Source organism: Stegodyphus dumicola, chromosome 11, assembly GCF_044657685.1.
Source record: "Stegodyphus dumicola isolate Sdum_Otavi_A_Nest chromosome 11, ASM4465768v1".
NCBI classification, from domain to species: Eukaryota; Metazoa; Arthropoda; class Arachnida; order Araneae; family Eresidae; genus Stegodyphus; species Stegodyphus dumicola.
Genome location: NC_140778.1, coordinates 110,202,220 through 110,220,144, shown reverse-complemented (window position 1 = coordinate 110,220,144; position 17,925 = coordinate 110,202,220).

The window sequence follows — 17,925 nt, the reverse complement described above, 5'->3', positions numbered from 1 at the left end:
ATATTCCCAACCACGTAATTCTAGCCTTCTTGTAGCTAAAGTATCTGAAGCAACTTGTATGAATTGTTGCAATTCTAAATCATTTTTCACGCTGGCTAAACAATTATCTACATAAAAGCTCTTCTTCAATTGCTCAATAATATCCACTTTATACTTTGGGTTTCCATTTAGTTGTTTCAAAGTGGATTCTAGAAGATGGTAAATTACAGAAACTAGCAAGAAAGGGCTGCTTGTAATTCCAAATACTACCCTACAATGCCTATAATACTTCAGTTTTCCATCAGTCCTATAGCATAAGAATCTTAGATAGTCTTTATCCTTAGGATTGAGACTTATTTGTAAGAATGCTTTTCGTATATCTGCAGAAACTCCTATTCTGTTCATTCGGAATCTATGAAGAATTGAAGGAATCAGTTCGATAAGGTTCTGACCTTTTTCTAGACAATCATTGAGACTAGGGGATCCTTTTTGTTTGGCCGAGGCATCAAACACTGGCCAGATTCGCGTAGTACTGTTTTCTTTTACTACGTGTCGATGTGGTAGATAATGGCATGTTACATCAATTTCGCATTTTGGTACTTCTTCTATGACGCCTTCTTGTTCCCATTCACTAAAAACTTCTCCATAAGCGTCATAAAGTTTCTCAGCTTTTAGTCGTTTTACTGTAGAAGCTAATCTCTTTACAGCTAAGTCATAGTTATCTTTTAACGGTAGATGGTTATCAAGCCATGGCAAGCTGACTTGAAAACGCCCCTCTTCGTTCACCTTTACAGTAGACAAGAAATGATCTCTTGCTTCTTCTTGAAGTTCCAGTTTACTTTTCTTCTCTGGAATTCTTCTCTGGAATAGATGGATCTAGAATTCCAAATGAGTCTAGAGACCATAGATCAGATATCAATATTTCCTTATTCAACATGGATGTGACGAGCAGTGCGGAATTGTCCGAGATCTCACGCATACCATTTTTCCCGAAAAGAGTCCAACCAAGTTTTGTTTCTATAGCAGCAAGGCCTGAAGTAAGCAATTTAAATCCTCCGGTCATCAACTTGCCTGCAATGTCAGCGCAAATAAGTATTTCTATTGGTCCATCACTATCGTCGCATACGGATATATTGTTCTCTTTAAGCTCTTGAATCCACTCGCCATTAGCAACTGGTGGTATACTTCCACAAATAATATTTTGGCTAAGAGCTTTGAAGTTACAATGATAAGTTCCATCCGTTTTAGACAAGAACACTGTAAAAACATCGTGGTTTATGACATCAGTACATGACCCGCGAAATAATGAATGGCCCAATCTTTCTTTAGATGTACTCTCAAATTTCATTTCATCTGCAGTGCTTTTTAAAATATAAGATCTCTGTGAAGCTGAATCGATAATAGCACGGGCCTGGTGCTTTCTATCTCGCCCTTTCAATGTAACCGTTAAAGTTTGAAAAAACACATTTGTTGTTCTCGCCAAACTGGCGAGGGTTTCATTTCATTCAGGTACTGCATCCGTATTTTCATCCTTATTCGTGCTAACAGGAACTGGAGATTTTGATTCAGCTTGGATATTTCTACATAAAAGTATGTGGTGTTTCTTCCCACAAATCACACACGATGTTCGTTTTTTACATTTAGCTATTACATGTTTTCTGTCTAAACATAAAAAGCAACTGCGACTATTTAGAGCTGCTTTTTGCCTTTCCTCAGACGTCATCTTTCTTGCTTTAACGCAATCACCAGGTGCATGATTTCCAGCACAAAAAATACATCTAGTTGAATTTTCTTCAAATGTTGCTATTAGAAAAGAAGCAGAAGGTGTTTTGGAAAATTCTCCACGGTTTTTGAAACCAAAGTGTTTAGCATTTCCAGGCTTAGGTGTCTGATATTTAGTAAAGCACTGAGTAGCTATAGATACTCTCACTTCACCTTCAATTTCATCGAGCAAAAATGAAAGCAAACCATCTAAATTCATGCGATGTTTTGACGCATTTTTCTCTTTTTGCTAACTACTTTCAGATTCTCTCTGACTGCGAATAATAACTCGAAATCTCTGCTATGCTCTTAATGTATCATCCGGCAATGACGATTCGACTAGAGGATATACCATCGCCGCGTAGTTATCTCTAGCAACACCCAGAACTTCTAACGCTCTTAGTTTCGATTCTAAGTTATCATAGAGTTTTCGTAATGAAAATTTCTGCTGAGAGTTTTTTAATAATACTAACGGAAGTAAATCTCCAACATAGACTTCTATAAGAAGGTCTTCTTTCCCAAAACGCGATTGCAGTTGTTCTAAAGCTTTACTATAACTTTCGCCACCGGGCGGAAAGCTTTTGATTAACTCTTCAGCAGATGACCCTTTTTCTATAGACTGCAATAAATATGCAAAATTATCATGATCATCTAAATTGGGATCATTATCAATCTTTTTAAACTGGTCCCAAAATCCTAACCAGCTTTTAATATTCCCATCAAAAATCGGAAGTTTAAGCTTAGGATAACGTATAGTAGTGGCATTTTGAGTTAAGCTTTCATTAACAACAGAACCGTTTTCCTTTTCAGCTAGAAGCGAAACTAATTTACTTTCTACCATTCTCCACTTATCAATATAGCATTCCGACTAATCAAACTCGTTATTTACCACAGTTTCATCTTTTTCAATTTTAATCAATTCTTCTCTATAAGTCTGTTCTATTTCAATCATAGGTTTTGCTTTGCCCTCAACTAATTTAAGTTTCGAAATTTTTCCATCTAAGATAAATCATTTTGATTCTTCTCAAAATCCTTTAAACTTTTGTAAACAATCTCCTAAATTGAGATCGTTTGCACTTCAAAACATCCATTATAAATAAACGAAAGAATTCCACTTACAGATAACAGTCCAATCAGCGGACACCAAATGTTCAAAAATTCTCATCAAATTTGTTACCTCAAGAACTATTTATTACTCGGAAATAACTATCTATATCTCATTAGCTATTTATGACTCTACAATAATTAAATAATTCCTTTACTCATACTCTCAAATGATGAAAACAAAAGTTACACTTAACTCTCTAAAAAAGAACAACATCATAGTATGTTGCCATTCTCTGAAAACACAAACTGTTACAAAACTTAGATAATAATAATAGGAATAGACAATGAATAAAAAAACCTGTAGAGTAAAGAAAACGATTATATCTGCTTGAAGCTCGTGTAATATTACTCAGAAGCTGCAGTTACAAATATATATATATATATATATATATATATATATATATATATATATGTCATAATATGAGCAAAAGGAAAAGACGGAACACTGTAGATGCGTGCTTAGATCCATATTGAAAAAGCATTTTGATTGCGTAGTATTTAAAGAACTTAACAGTCGAGGCAGTTTTAATTCCATTTTTATTTCCAATTGATATTTGTGGCCACAATCACTTGGCACTCTAGTCGTGCCTTTCCACAGAAAATTTACATTTTTGATAGTGTTGGGATAGAAAGCAAGCCAGCGAAATTACATCTTAGCACAGTAGCGAGCAAAAGCCGAAGTGCGTAGTTATGCAAGATGGGGGCACGCGAGGAGAAAAGTTTTGGTTTACAAGGACAGTTTCAGTTCCATCAGATTACGTCATCAGAGCTGCGCCGATCATAGAGTGATCTAGAAATGACGCAATGCAAAGAAGTTATTACGATTTTAGAATAGAGAGGAAGAATTAATGTTTTATAGTTTAATCTATAATTTTGATTCATATATTTTTATCTTACATATATATATATATATATATATATATATATATATATACAACAAAAATATAAGAGTGAAAATATTGTTCAAGCCACTCCTTGGTATTTCTCCCCTTGTGACGCATGGTCACCTCCTCTCACCTACCTCCGATGCCTCCTTGGCCCGTCCTGTTTTTACCGTCATGTGCCCATACGACTAATTCTATCATTGAGCAGGAAACGTCGCGCTCCGCGCGATATCTCTGCGATACCGGTATGACTGACCGGTATGACTGACCGGTATGACAATGTACCATGTTTGGCAGTAAAAGTAGTAGAGACTACTAAAGGCTGCCGAAGGCAATGAATGACATAAGATAAGATGCGGTTCCCAGTTCTCAGTGGCTTTCGCGAATGTCATCGCGACACAAGGTGGCGCTCGCATTCTGCTACAATTTTGCTATACGTTCTTTATTTGTAATATGGTTCGTTATTAACAAAAAGTGTATTTTATTAAAACGGGCCGTTGTAACTAATAGTAACATAGGATACTGCGTGCTATACTGCAAAGGTTTTCTCCTTTTAAAAAAAAAAAAAAAAAAAAGTTTAATCTTTGGATTATGGTAACTTGGCGATTTTTTGGAGAAAATTTGGCAATCAACACTGCTAGTTTTGTTTTGGACGCCATTTTGTTTTCACGAAGTAAAGCCATGTTTTTTTTTTTTTTTTTTTTTTTTTTTTTACTCAACATTTTTTTCCAACAATCTGCTAGCCAAATAACGGTTATACTGGAACTTTTATGGAACAAAAATACTTAACCATGACGAAGATTATGCGCGAAATTGGGAGAAAGTGCAGAATTGCAAACTGCTTGCCGCGTTTTTAAGAATTGCACATACACGATATCATTCATGTACACGTCGACCTATTTTCACTTAAAAAAACATCCCAGAATTGCACAAAAATGGCATTGCGCACACTCTTGACTTTATCCATGTACACTACTAAAGTCCTAGCTAGTAACTTTTATCGCCTTACCAAAATGTCACCAAACTCCCTGTTACCGTATTCCAAAGATTCCTCAGCTTTTGTATATAAACAAGCTTCTTAACATGTGTGTCTACGTGTGTTCAGCTTCATGTCATTTTTTCGTCTTCCAGAAAAAAAATATCATAATTTTTTTTATCATACTGGAGATAATCTCTGTTCTCCGCATGACCTATCATATATATATATATATATATATTTAATGTAATTAAAATTTCAGAATGCATCCACGTATATATTTCATAAGGAAGGCTAATTGCGTTAGCTTATTTATTCGTTTTTAGCTCTATTTATTATCTTTGATTCAGAAACATTTGAATGCTGTCTGTACTACCTTCAAAATTTAAAGTGAATATCTCATTTAAATTAGTGTGATGTATCAGTGTCCTACGCACGAATTTGTGTCTACCTAGTTGAGTGTTTTGTGGTTGCACTTGAAGTAACAGAGATTCATGTCGAATCCATATATTTTTAATTATAATTAATATATCCAAAAAAGTAATTAACAATACTACAATTAATCAAATACAACGAATTAAAACTATATGCACAGATACAATAGATTTACAACGCGAAATTTTGATCCTTATCAAAATTCTCAAAAATAATCTAATTCCCTTTCAATTTATCAACCATTGCCTTAAAAGAGCAGGCGTTAAATACTCACTCTAAATCATTTAACTGATAGGGATATGATAATTTATTCCTAAACCTGAGAAGGCGGTATAAGTTGGATGACTGTCAGTTGAAAGATTTGTATATAGTGTAATTACTCAATTGTATATATTGTAAAAAGCTAATTGTCTTCAGACATATACTGTTACTAAAAAAATGGGCCTATTTCCTGCCTTTAGACTGTCTACTAGCTCTTGGATAGCGAAAATGCCTTTTTCCTTTCTTAAATTCTTAATCATTGCGACACGACAATTAGCCAGAAATTAATTAATTTCCATTCACTAGTATTTTTAAAAAAATCTTAACAGATGGTCTCTCTCAGATAAGAACTCCAAAAAAAAAAAAAAAAAAAAAAAAAAAATACATCCCTCAAGAATTCAAAGTCCCACCCACTACCATAAATTTCTTCAACCAAGTCTTACCGACTGATATAATTCAAAGCCCCTACTGCCGCTAAGAATTTTCGGACACCCTACACTTCTGAGTCAGACACGAAGAGAACACACTGCCAACTCCCCCACTAGAAAGAATGTAAGTTACTTAATACCTTTCTGGCCTTTATATCTTCATGTACATTCACTGATCTTATTTATATTATTTTCTATTTTATTTTTATATTATTTTTATATTATTTTTATGTTCTCTTTGATTTGTTTTTGCAAAGTTTGCATTATTTATCTTTTTTATAATCTTCTATGTTTATTTCAACTTTACTTTGATTTCGATTTCATAATGACAATTTCCAATGTTTAATTTCTACAAATAATATAGTACTCAAATACATAAAGATGATAGTGTTGGGGACGATTACTCGAGTTTTACAAGATTTCTCTACAGTAATTGATTTTTACTCCAAATTGAATTGACTAAAATGCTTCATGAGAATCAGTTCTTTGAGTAACAACTATTCGCGGAAATATTTGGCCTGACTAGAATTGCCGGTTTGGCTTTAACTTATAACTCGAGTAAAGACGAAACACTTTCATATTTACGTATTTTTATCAATTATTGATCATTGAACGGGAGTTGGTTTGTTCCCCTTGAAAAGTCAACTAATTTCCGATCAATGACAATAATTACATGTTTTAATTTTTACTTTTACAATTGTAATATTATTCCTCGTGATGATTTAACTCCAGTCCCCATTAAAACATTATTAACATTTTGCTTTCAAATTACTTCAAAACATCTTTCAAAATATAACTTACCAGTATGGATGCACACTTTTAAAATAATTCTACTTTAATTAAACTTAGGAGATAATATAATCAATTAATCAATACTGTTTAGGAAATAAATTATTATTAACTAACTTTGCAGCAATTGCGCAAGTAATAATAACTTGTATTCGCACTAAATGAATTTAAGTTCATACAACATTTGATATGCTAAATAGCAGCTATTAACGCTATTTATCTCTTACCTAATGTACCCACTTTATATATTATCTCCAACCTTTTTAAGTTTTAAAGTTCTTATACAAAAACTTTTCTGTATTGAAGGTTAGCAGCCTCCTTACTTTTATATCTTGCTAGTTTAACTCATATTGAAATCACTAAATGTCATTCCACTAGATGACAAACTTGAAAATTTAACGCCATGCCTGCTACAGGTAAACCCAAAAAACAATTTCTATGAAAAACATTTAACTGTATTTACATGATTACATGCGGTACTTGACATATTAAATATATAGGACAGACTAAAAACAATCTTAACTTTCGAATCAATAACCATAGAGCTCAAATCAAAAAATTCAACGCACAAAAAAATAACATTAAAATAAGTACACCATCACAACTTAATACAGCAGAATTAGAACACTTTAAACACCATGACTTCAACTCTATTCAACTTCAGATTCTAGATATAATACCCAATCACAAAACACGAATTTTTCAGGAATCTCTCTATATACTAAAACAACGTTCACTTTATCCATATGGACTTAACACTTATATACATAGTCATAGAGATACTTCTAAGAAGTCTATTTTCAGCCAATTTAAACTCTACAGCATCAAAACGCAGAGAGGAAATAGAGGAAGCAAAATAAAAAATAATGCGAGATTTTTATCCACTTTGGATACACTTGCATTGAAAAAACAATTGAAATGTTTTTTTGACTCAGACTGTTTTCCCAAGAAACTTCTCAACTGGTTACACTCCTGTACTAATAAATTCCTTATCAAACTAAAAAAATTCATTCAAGAAAGCTACGACGACATACAAATCATTAAAGACATGATTCTTGATTTTAGTCTTTTCAGACTCTCTAATAGTCTCACTCAACGCAAAATTTATTTTAAAGTCAATTTTCTGCATCCGCAGTTTGACAATATTCATTTCTCAAGAATCATCAGAGATTGTAAAGATTACTTCCCCGCAGTTGACACTATACCAATGATTGCATTTAAATATCAAAGGACCTTAAGCAACTTGCTTACTAACCACCATGAAATAGATGAAACTGCAGAATGACATTGTAAGACACCAATTTACAGCAATTACGTAGATTCTCATCACCAGCACATAATTACTGGCAACCTGAATATCATACAAAACCATCAACTAAAAACACTAATGAGTTATGGTACAAAATTTAGACCAGTCAGAAACATGACTACAAATTACTGTTACAAGACTTTCGAAAACAACATCAACGAATTTATAGTTAAAGCAAGCTATCAACTGAATTTTCCCATAGATACCTTCTTAAAATGGAAAGCTAAAATTCTTCAACGCATATCCACAGAAATCAGTCACCTCAAATTTAAAAGTACACTGAACTGGTCGCAACTTACATCTGATATTAGTAAATTAAAACAGCTTTTTACTATTACAAAAATAGATAAAGCAACTAATAACTTTAGTATTATATGAAAACAATTCTACACTGAGATTATTCATAAAGAACTTCTCAACGCAACTACTTATCAATCAGCCAACCTTACAGAAACATCTATAATAAACAGGATTAAAACTATTCATAAGAAACTCAATATTACTTTCAATGCAAACTACAACAGATTTACTAATCTTTATGCGATTCCCAAATTCCATAAAACACCATTAAAATTTAGATTTATAGCTAATGGAACTAATAATTACAAGAAAAATATAGACTATTATTTTTCAATTCAACTTAATAAAATCTGTAAATTTATTTTCAATGATTGTAACACTAATCATAACTATTGCTGGATCATTCATAATAACACTCCTGTCATTAATACCATTCATACCATTAACATCCAAAACATTAACTGCTATGATTTTGAAAACTTATATACCTCACTTCCTCTAGAAGAAATCTATACCAGTCTACTTGATCTACCAAAACTTTTCCCTAATATACTCAATATCATGACTCTTGACAAATGGAAAACCTACCTTAAATGCACACTTTTTCATAACTACATCAAGTTTCAAAATCAACTTTTTAAACAAGTCAGAGGATTGCCAATGGGCTTACATTCCAGCACCTCGATCTGTAATATCTTTTTATTTGTCAAAGAATTTAACTTCCAAAAAAATCTACAACCACAAGAGTTAAATTACTACAAACACACCTACAGATTTATTGATGACCTTATTACAATTAATAATTTTGGTAAAATTGAAAACTCCGACATTTATCCGAATTGTCTTAAACTTAATAAAACTAATAATTCACAAAATAGCATAGACTTTCTAGATCTTCAAATCATTAACTACAAAAAAATTTTACTTTTTGACAAAACAAGAAACTTCAATTTCAATACTAACAAATTAATAAATTGGAACTCCAACATATCCAAAAAAGTAATTAACAATACTACAATTAATCAAATACAACGAATTAAAACTATATGCACAGATACAATAGATTTACAACGCGAAATTTTGATCCTTATCAAAATTCTCAAAAATAATCTAATTCCCTTTCAATTTATCAACCATTGCCTTAAAAGAGCAGGCGTTAAATACTCACTCTAAATCATTTAACTGATAGGGATATGATAATTTATTCCTAAACCTGAGAAGGCAGTATAAGTTGGATGACTGTCAGTTGAAAGATTTGTATATAGTGTAATTACTCAATTGTATATATTGTAAAAAGCTAATTGTCTTCAGACATATACTGTTACTAAAAAAATGGGCCTATTTCCTGCCTTTAGACTGTCTACTAGCTCTTGGATAGCGAAAATGCCTTTTTCCTTTCTTAAATTCTTAATCATTGCGACACGACAATTAGCCAGAAATTAATTAATTTCCATTCACTAGTATTTTTAAAAAAATCTTAACAGATGGTCTCTCTCAGATAAGAACTCCAAAAAAAAAAAAAAAAAAATACATCCCTCAAGAATTCAAAGTCCCACCCACTACCATAAATTTCTTCAACCAAGTCTTACCGACTGATATAATTCAAAGCCCCTACTGCCGCTAAGAATTTTCGGACACCCTACACTTCTGAGTCAGACACGAAGAGAACACACTGCCAACTCCCCCACTAGAAAGAATGTAAGTTACTTAATACCTTTCTGGCCTTTATATCTTCATGTACATTCACTGATCTTATTTATATTATTTTCTATTTTATTTTTATATTATTTTTATGTTCTCTTTGATTTGTTTTTGCAAAGTTTGCATTATTTATCTTTTTTATAATCTTCTATGTTTATTTCAACTTTACTTTGATTTCGATTTCATAATGACAATTTCCAATGTTTAATTTCTACAAATAATATAGTACTCAAATACATAAAGATGATAGTGTCGGGGACGATTACTCGAGTTTTACAAGATTTCTCTACAGTAATTGATTTTTACTCCAAATTGAATTGACTAAAATGCTTCATGAGAATCAGTTCTTTGAGTAACAACTATTCGCGGAAATATTTGGCCTGACTAGAATTGCCGGTTTGGCTTTAACTTATAACTCGAGTAAAGACGAAACACTTTCATATTTACGTATTTTTATCAATTATTGATCATTGAACGGGAGTTGGTTTGTTCCCCTTGAAAAGTCAACTAATTTCCGATCAATGACAATAATTACATGTTTTAATTTTTACTTTTACAATTGTAATATTATTCCTCGTGATGATTTAACTCCAGTCCCCATTAAAACATTATTAACATTTTGCTTTCAAATTACTTCAAAACATCTTTCAAAATATAACTTACCAGTATGGATGCACACTTTTAAAATAATTCTACTTTAATTAAACTTAGGAGATAATATAATCAATTAATCAATACTGTTTAGGAAATAAATTATATATATATATATATATATATATAATTAATAGAGGTTATACTTTTTGTTTTAAAGAATATGGATTTATTTTTTAAAATATGCTGTCAATGATATTGAAATACTTGGTATTCAACACTACCAGTCTCAAAATTTTATATTCCTTCCGTCCCAAACTAGTTACTAAACTTAGGTCGAAAATTTTCTCCCAAATTAGGTGCTACATTTCAAGTAGGTGGAAACATAAATAACTTTCGATGCAATTTAGTAGATGGAAATCACTAAAATTATAAGGTGTACTACAAGGCATGTAATGCTGCATACTAGCTTTTCATTCTGAGTTTTTACTTTCCAATTATTAGCACTTATTTTGGGACAATTTTATCGACGGAAATGTAGAGGGTTCGCATGTTCGTAAGCCACGTCCCATTTTCTAACGGCTATACTGCCATGGACCTTATAAGAGATAGACCAACCCAGTGGGCGGGGCGAGCGTCACCGTCATGTCAGCAAGAAAGAGTTATAGACCTTTTTTATAAGGTCTATGGAAAGAGTAGGAATGGTCTGGTTTACTTTAACACCGAAACCTACGGCGTTTGTATCACATGACTCTTTTTAATTATTAAATGTGATACGTTGTATAGCGATGAGATTATGAAAGCCACAGTTTTTTCCAAATAGGATTTAATGTATCTCATTAAAGCACTTTTTACTGCATTTGGCGAATCTTTTTTCACGCGTATTTCTTGTACAAGCATCTTTAATTTAGTAAAACTGTAAAAACTCTAAGCACAAAATTTATGAACTTAATTTTGCGTAAAATTAAATAAGATTGATAGTAAGCGATGCTTTGAAATAAATAAGGTAAAATTAAACAAGATCTGATAATTTTTTTTAAAAATTGAATGAGCATTTTGAGGCAGTGATTTTCCAAACTATAACATTTAAAAACGATCATATTTTTTTGATTATATGATCATTAAATTATTAACATTAAAGTGGATTAGGTATTTGAATAGTTCATAAAATTCGGAGCATAAAATTTTCTGAGAGTGATGAATGGGAAAAAAAAAGGTAAAATAAAATCTAGAAGCACTCAGATTTTAGATTACGCCCAAAAGGGACCTTTTTTTAAAGTTTTGTGTGTTACCTATGTTTATTGAATATCATGTTCTTCCCCCGAAAACCACAAACATTTGGAAACAGCATATCTTTAGAATTTCCGCACTGGAGATAAAACTGTTATTTTCTGTACACTGCTCGCTCTGAACTCGTTGAGTTTGTTAAGCAAAAATTCGTTAAAGTTTTATAAAATATGAAATAGATTAAAACAAAGTTGAAATTCGGCCGTCCAGATGCCCATGTTCGGGTGGAGGATTACATTATTCAAATTTTGATGGCTCTAAATGCTGTCGTTTTTGTCATAGTGCAAGAAACATACATGTATTCATGCAGTTCATGATTATTTAATTTCTTTACATATAATACAGGGCGATAATATTTGGTAACAACAATTTGCAAGGAGACACAGACACTTATAGTAAAACAGCGCAAAATGTTGCTTCGAAACTAACAGCTTTTCTCAACTACCGCCGCTTTAGTCTAATAAATTAAATTAACAATAAATTAAAAAAATCTTATGCAGAACTAAAAATAAATTAAAAAATAATCACTATAAAATACAAGCAAAATTAATTATTACTGTTAAATACAATTTTAATATTTGAATTAAATGTATAAAAATTTTATGGAGTCAAAAGTGTTTATCACTATGATGTATTATGAAATGTAATTGAAATAAAATTCCTTTATTGAAATTGTGCTATAATACTCATCTATAATTTTAGAAAAGCGGCACAATTTAGAATTTTAAAACAAAACTTTTAAAAATTAGTTTTTAAATATATTAGTACTTTTTACTTATTTACGCCAATAAAAAGCATAAAATTGCAAGAGAAAATTGCTTGTTTGAAATTTTCTATGAGTTCACAGTTAAAATATTATTTTCTAAAAGAAGTAGTTACAAATTTCCTTACAGCCTAGGAAAAGCTAAAAAAATATCCAGCCCTGAAAGCATGAAATAGCTTTATAATTATTTGGAACGTTAATTATACTTGATAAACATGCTAAATTTTTAAAAATCAATCTGAATTTCAAAAATACAAATATGTAGAGATTCTAATTTGTGAAATGACGCGCTACAACCAACTTTTTCTTGACAATTATACACGCTGTAATAGTCAACCAATGTTAAATTTCTGCAATTCATTCCTTCTCCTCCGGATGCGATCAAGGTAACAGTCGGCAACGCCTCAGACGAGGGAGAAAGCCTGTTTATGTTAGTCTATTTCTTATAAGGTTCATGTATACCGATCGTATTTTAGAAGGATAGTGTTTATGTGAATAAGGCAAAGCCAGTGGCGTAAAGAAGGGGGGCAAGGGGTGCATGATGCCCCGGGAGCCGCTCATAGAGGGGCGCCAAATGTTCTCCAAACAAGAGTTTCCGGAAAATTTCAGTTTTTATTTTGATCGATTTTTGGAAAATATATTTAAAATTAATAACAATTGTAATATAATTTTTTATTTATTTTCTTGATTTGTCTGATAAAATTGTAATAAAATGTTTGCAGTACATCAATCAAAACGTTCTTCGTGAGCACTTTATTTCTTCAAAGCAGAGATATATTTTTATTTTTTTAAACGAAATACACGTATATCTCCCGCTTTTTGTTTTAAAACGAAAACACGACCTTGTCCCGATCCAGTTTCGAAAATCCGATTCCATAATCTGGAAATGACATTTTGGGAAAATCCTAACGCTTCCGCTACAATGGATTGCGTTTGACTCTCCTGTAAACGACTAATGGCCTTCCTGGCTACCGATTCAACTAAGTCATCTTGCTGAGACATCGTATATTCACTGCTACGAAGCATTCAACGCATGTCAATTGTATTTAATCTCACTAGACCGTCATTCTCGGAACGCCTGCTATTGTTAGCTGGGCGAGTTCAATCAAGGTTCTTTAATATACTAAGGTTAGGCCAGGAACGGAAAAAGCGTGCCATTGGTTGCTGGTAGTGACGTCACCCGGGAGACAAGAAACATCGGCCGACGCGTCTGCTACATGATTTTGGTAATGGAAAAAATGTAAACTAAAGCAAAATGATCATTTTATATGTGGTAGATACACCGGAAATACCGGGTATATACTTTCCGATTAAGTATTTTGTTAAAGAAAATGTTTATTTTATGCACAGAATTCGTACGAATGCTGAAAATAATTGTAAACATTAAATTCTTTTCGTAAAGGAAAGTATTAGAAAATGAAAAACGATATTTAAGTTAATTAAGGGAAATAAATATTGTAAAACAAGGTATTTTTCAATATTTTTTCGTAGTATTGTTTGCATTAAATAAATCTTGTTGAACAGAACACATGATGGCATAACTGCTAAGACCATGGTAAAAACATAATCAAAAAGTATTATTCTATTTATTTTCATTGCTCATGCACTTTTTTTAATACAAATGAACTTTGACATTCCATGAGAAATATATGATCGTCATTTTCAGTTTAAATTACATATCTCAAGCAAAAGTATATATAAAAAGATTTGACTTAACAAATTCATATTTAAATACCATAAAATTCTACAAATTTCTTAATATCCGTCATTTATACATTTAAATAGTATACTTATCGCATTCATTATAAAGTGAAAAGTCACTTCATACTGATTCACTTCAGATTTTAGCAGAAGTGCGTATATTTTCAGTATAATCTAGAAGTACTCTTATAATCCCTTACACTGCCAAGATTTCTATATAACATTTATCCTGACGTGATTATTTGTTATAGTAAATAATCTTCGATATTGGCATTCTATTCTTCCTTCCATACATTAAAAATGGAACAATTAAAATACATTTTCTTACACATATACGCACAATAATAATTATAATAAACTTGCCCTACATCTTAGTTTCGGCCCACCAGCGGCTGAGCGGTAAAGTCGCTGAACACTGGTAGTTCGGTCCGAATCCCGCGAACGGGCTGGCTGCATGGGTGTTTTCGTGGTTTTCCTCATGCGTAACGTGTATACGAGCCAGTTTCCCTGAGAAAGTCCTCCACGAAGACATCACACCTATTACGCAGATAACCCTAGTGTACTTTGCCATAATTAAATACACCACCACATCTTAATTTCAATTCAGCCTGTACACAAATTAAATATTTTTAATTACTAATGTATTTTTATCAGGTTGTTTCTTAAAATACTTTTGTTATACTCGAAATATGTGTTCAATATTGAATTATTTTTCTTTCTCTTATAATTAAAAACAAGTTATATGGAATCAAAATTAAAACATATGCAGCAGTTAAATAACACTAAACAGAATATCTTACTCTTTCGCTATTTGTATTCTAGCATTATACATAGATTTGTTTTCCTTCAGGTTCAAGCATGTGTAAGTTATATCAATTAAATTACATCACACATACCTGTATGCATCAGTTAAATAACACTGAAGGAAATATGTCACTCACTCATTCGATGTTTGCATCATAGTGTGGTCGAGAAATTGTTCTTTCCTCACGGTGAGGCATGTATCAGTTTACTTAGTTCGCAAAGCTTAACCCAGACGCTGCTTCAATACATAGAATTACGTTTGGGATGTAAAGAAAGTAACCAAAACATGTCAATGAAGTTGGGTACGCGAATTTATTAACTAATCATTCAGGTACTCAGTATTGGTAAACATGACATTGAGTTTAAATATCTCACTACGATGTAAGTCTCATACACAAAATGAAGATTATGATAAAAAATGATTTAAAATGAGAAATTTTTCAATTTAAATGTAAAATAGCAGTAAAATGAAAAATAAATGTAAAATTACATCACAGTTATGTATGAAAACTACATAAATTCATTAAAAAAATAGTTATTTTATCTGGTTGTAAAGAGTGTTTTCCGCCATATAACGTATTAACGTGTATAATTCTGACACAACGCTATAGCACAATTTGCCACTTCCGCCTAGGTATAATAGCAAATTAACAACAGAAATCAAATCAAACTGTTGATGCAACGAAAGTAAACAAACGCCAAGAACTAACGCTGTCACCCGCATGACGTCATGCGTATGTGGCATAACTTTCTCCCTGCACTGCGCATCGCTCTTGGGCCTCCCCTGGAGTTCAATATACGCAGGTGAGAGAAATAGAAAGGAAAGTTTCCGGAATGGTTTCCAACGGAAATAATAATTAGATCGTGGAATGGCTTTCAGTGGGTACTAGGGAAAAAAGGGATATACTCGCTGACTTATTCTTGAACCGTGGAAGGAGTTTCACTGCTTATTTTTATGCTCCATGTTTTATTGAACATTTTGTTTAAAGACAGATTAATTTTTATCAATTTATGAAACAAAAAAAAATATTTCGTAGAGAAATACGCGTTTCCAATGTAAAATTGTATGCTTATTTAAAATAACGTTTTGGCGAAATTACCTAATTTTGTTTGGTACTTTTCCGTTTCGCCGGCGCAAAGTTCGCCAAGCAGACTTTGTTGGCGACAACATACAGTATACACATAAAAAATGTTAACGAATGTTAGTTCTAAGAATTTTTTATTTTCAAGCCATAAACATTTTAATATGGTTTAAAATTTTGTAAAAAGACATTAATTTAAGAATTTACTATGCTATCATGGTACAACATCTTGATTCGCCGGTTCGTATCACGTGACCCCAAGTGATCTCATTTCACGTAAACTACGCTACAAAAATCTGATTCTCTCAGTAATTACCTACATTAATTTCAAGTTAAAGCTTAATTTGGAATACAAGTTTGAATGCAAGAATTATTTCAATTCGTACGAAAAGCTTACTCAGAAATTATGTAAAACCGCAGTGCTTTATTTCATTAATGCGTTCTCATTAGAATAGATGAATTTAACTCTTGATTTTGCCTTTTTCTATATTTTCGCTTTCAGGTGAGCGGTGTGATTGCATTCTAATTAATTACCGCGAATTGTTTTAGGGCATAAAATTTAACTATCTTGTAAAAATTCTATGTAATTGTATGCCAGTATTGAAAGAAACAATCAATCTGATAAGATAAGGTAGCGACTTGTTTTGAAAATGAGGCGTAAAAGGTTACCAGCGAAGATACATTATTGGCGACTTTATCGTTTGCGCCGGCAAAACAGAAAAGTACCTTTTGTTTATTCCAACGAAATTTAATATTTATTAGAACTCTTATTACGGTAAAGTAACAGAGTATTACATGAAGTTACAATACGTAACTGTAAAGTTTTTATTTACTTAAGGTATTGTAGAAAATTGTAACTGTAAAAAAAAATAAAAAGGGCAGACAATCAATAAGAATACTAAATAATACACTTACTAACGAAACGCTAGCTTACCTCACAAAGCAGTAGCCCGTTCATAGCAGGCACTCAATCACGGAACGACTGAAATTCCCTATACTCAAAATCCCTTTTCCTTTCTCCTCTTAGCTCATCCCTACTTTCACGCACCATACCTACAAATCTTGGACTCTTCCAGCAAACAATAAAATTCGTTCCGGATTGAGCGCCTACTTTTAAACTCCTATTACAAAACGAATACCGCAGGTCGCTCCTTACTCCTTATCTATCTTAGTTTTCGACGTCACTGACAAAATTTGCATATTCCCATCTTTGTAAACGTTATAATTTTCCTTTATAATCTCTTCTATTTCCTTTTGTTCAAAAAGGTTGTCGATTATATGGTTATTTCATACCGAACCCACAATATCCCCTAACTGTTTTGAGCAGCGAATGTGACTGCTTGACGTTACTCCGCAGTAGAAAAGAAACGGAACCTAAAACTCCACTACAAATCTATAGAGGAAATGTTTTTCCAAACCTAAGAGTCGCAATTCAAATACTACTTACTATTTCATTATCAAATGCTAACTATGAACGTTCGTTCAGGAATTTAAAATAAAATTTCACATATTTACAATCAACGATGAGACAAGATCCATGTCATCTAGTATTTTTAAGTGTGAAAAGAGAAAAATTTGAAAGTGTCGACTTTGATGAAGTAAACAATAAATTTGCTTCATCCAAGGTAAGAAAAATGTATACATAGTAATTAATTGTATTCATGTATTATATTATTATTAATAAATATAAGTGCCCGACCAAGTCGAGGTGCACGTGATTGAAGCAAGAATTAGATTGAAGCAAGGGCAAATTAAAATTTTTAAGTT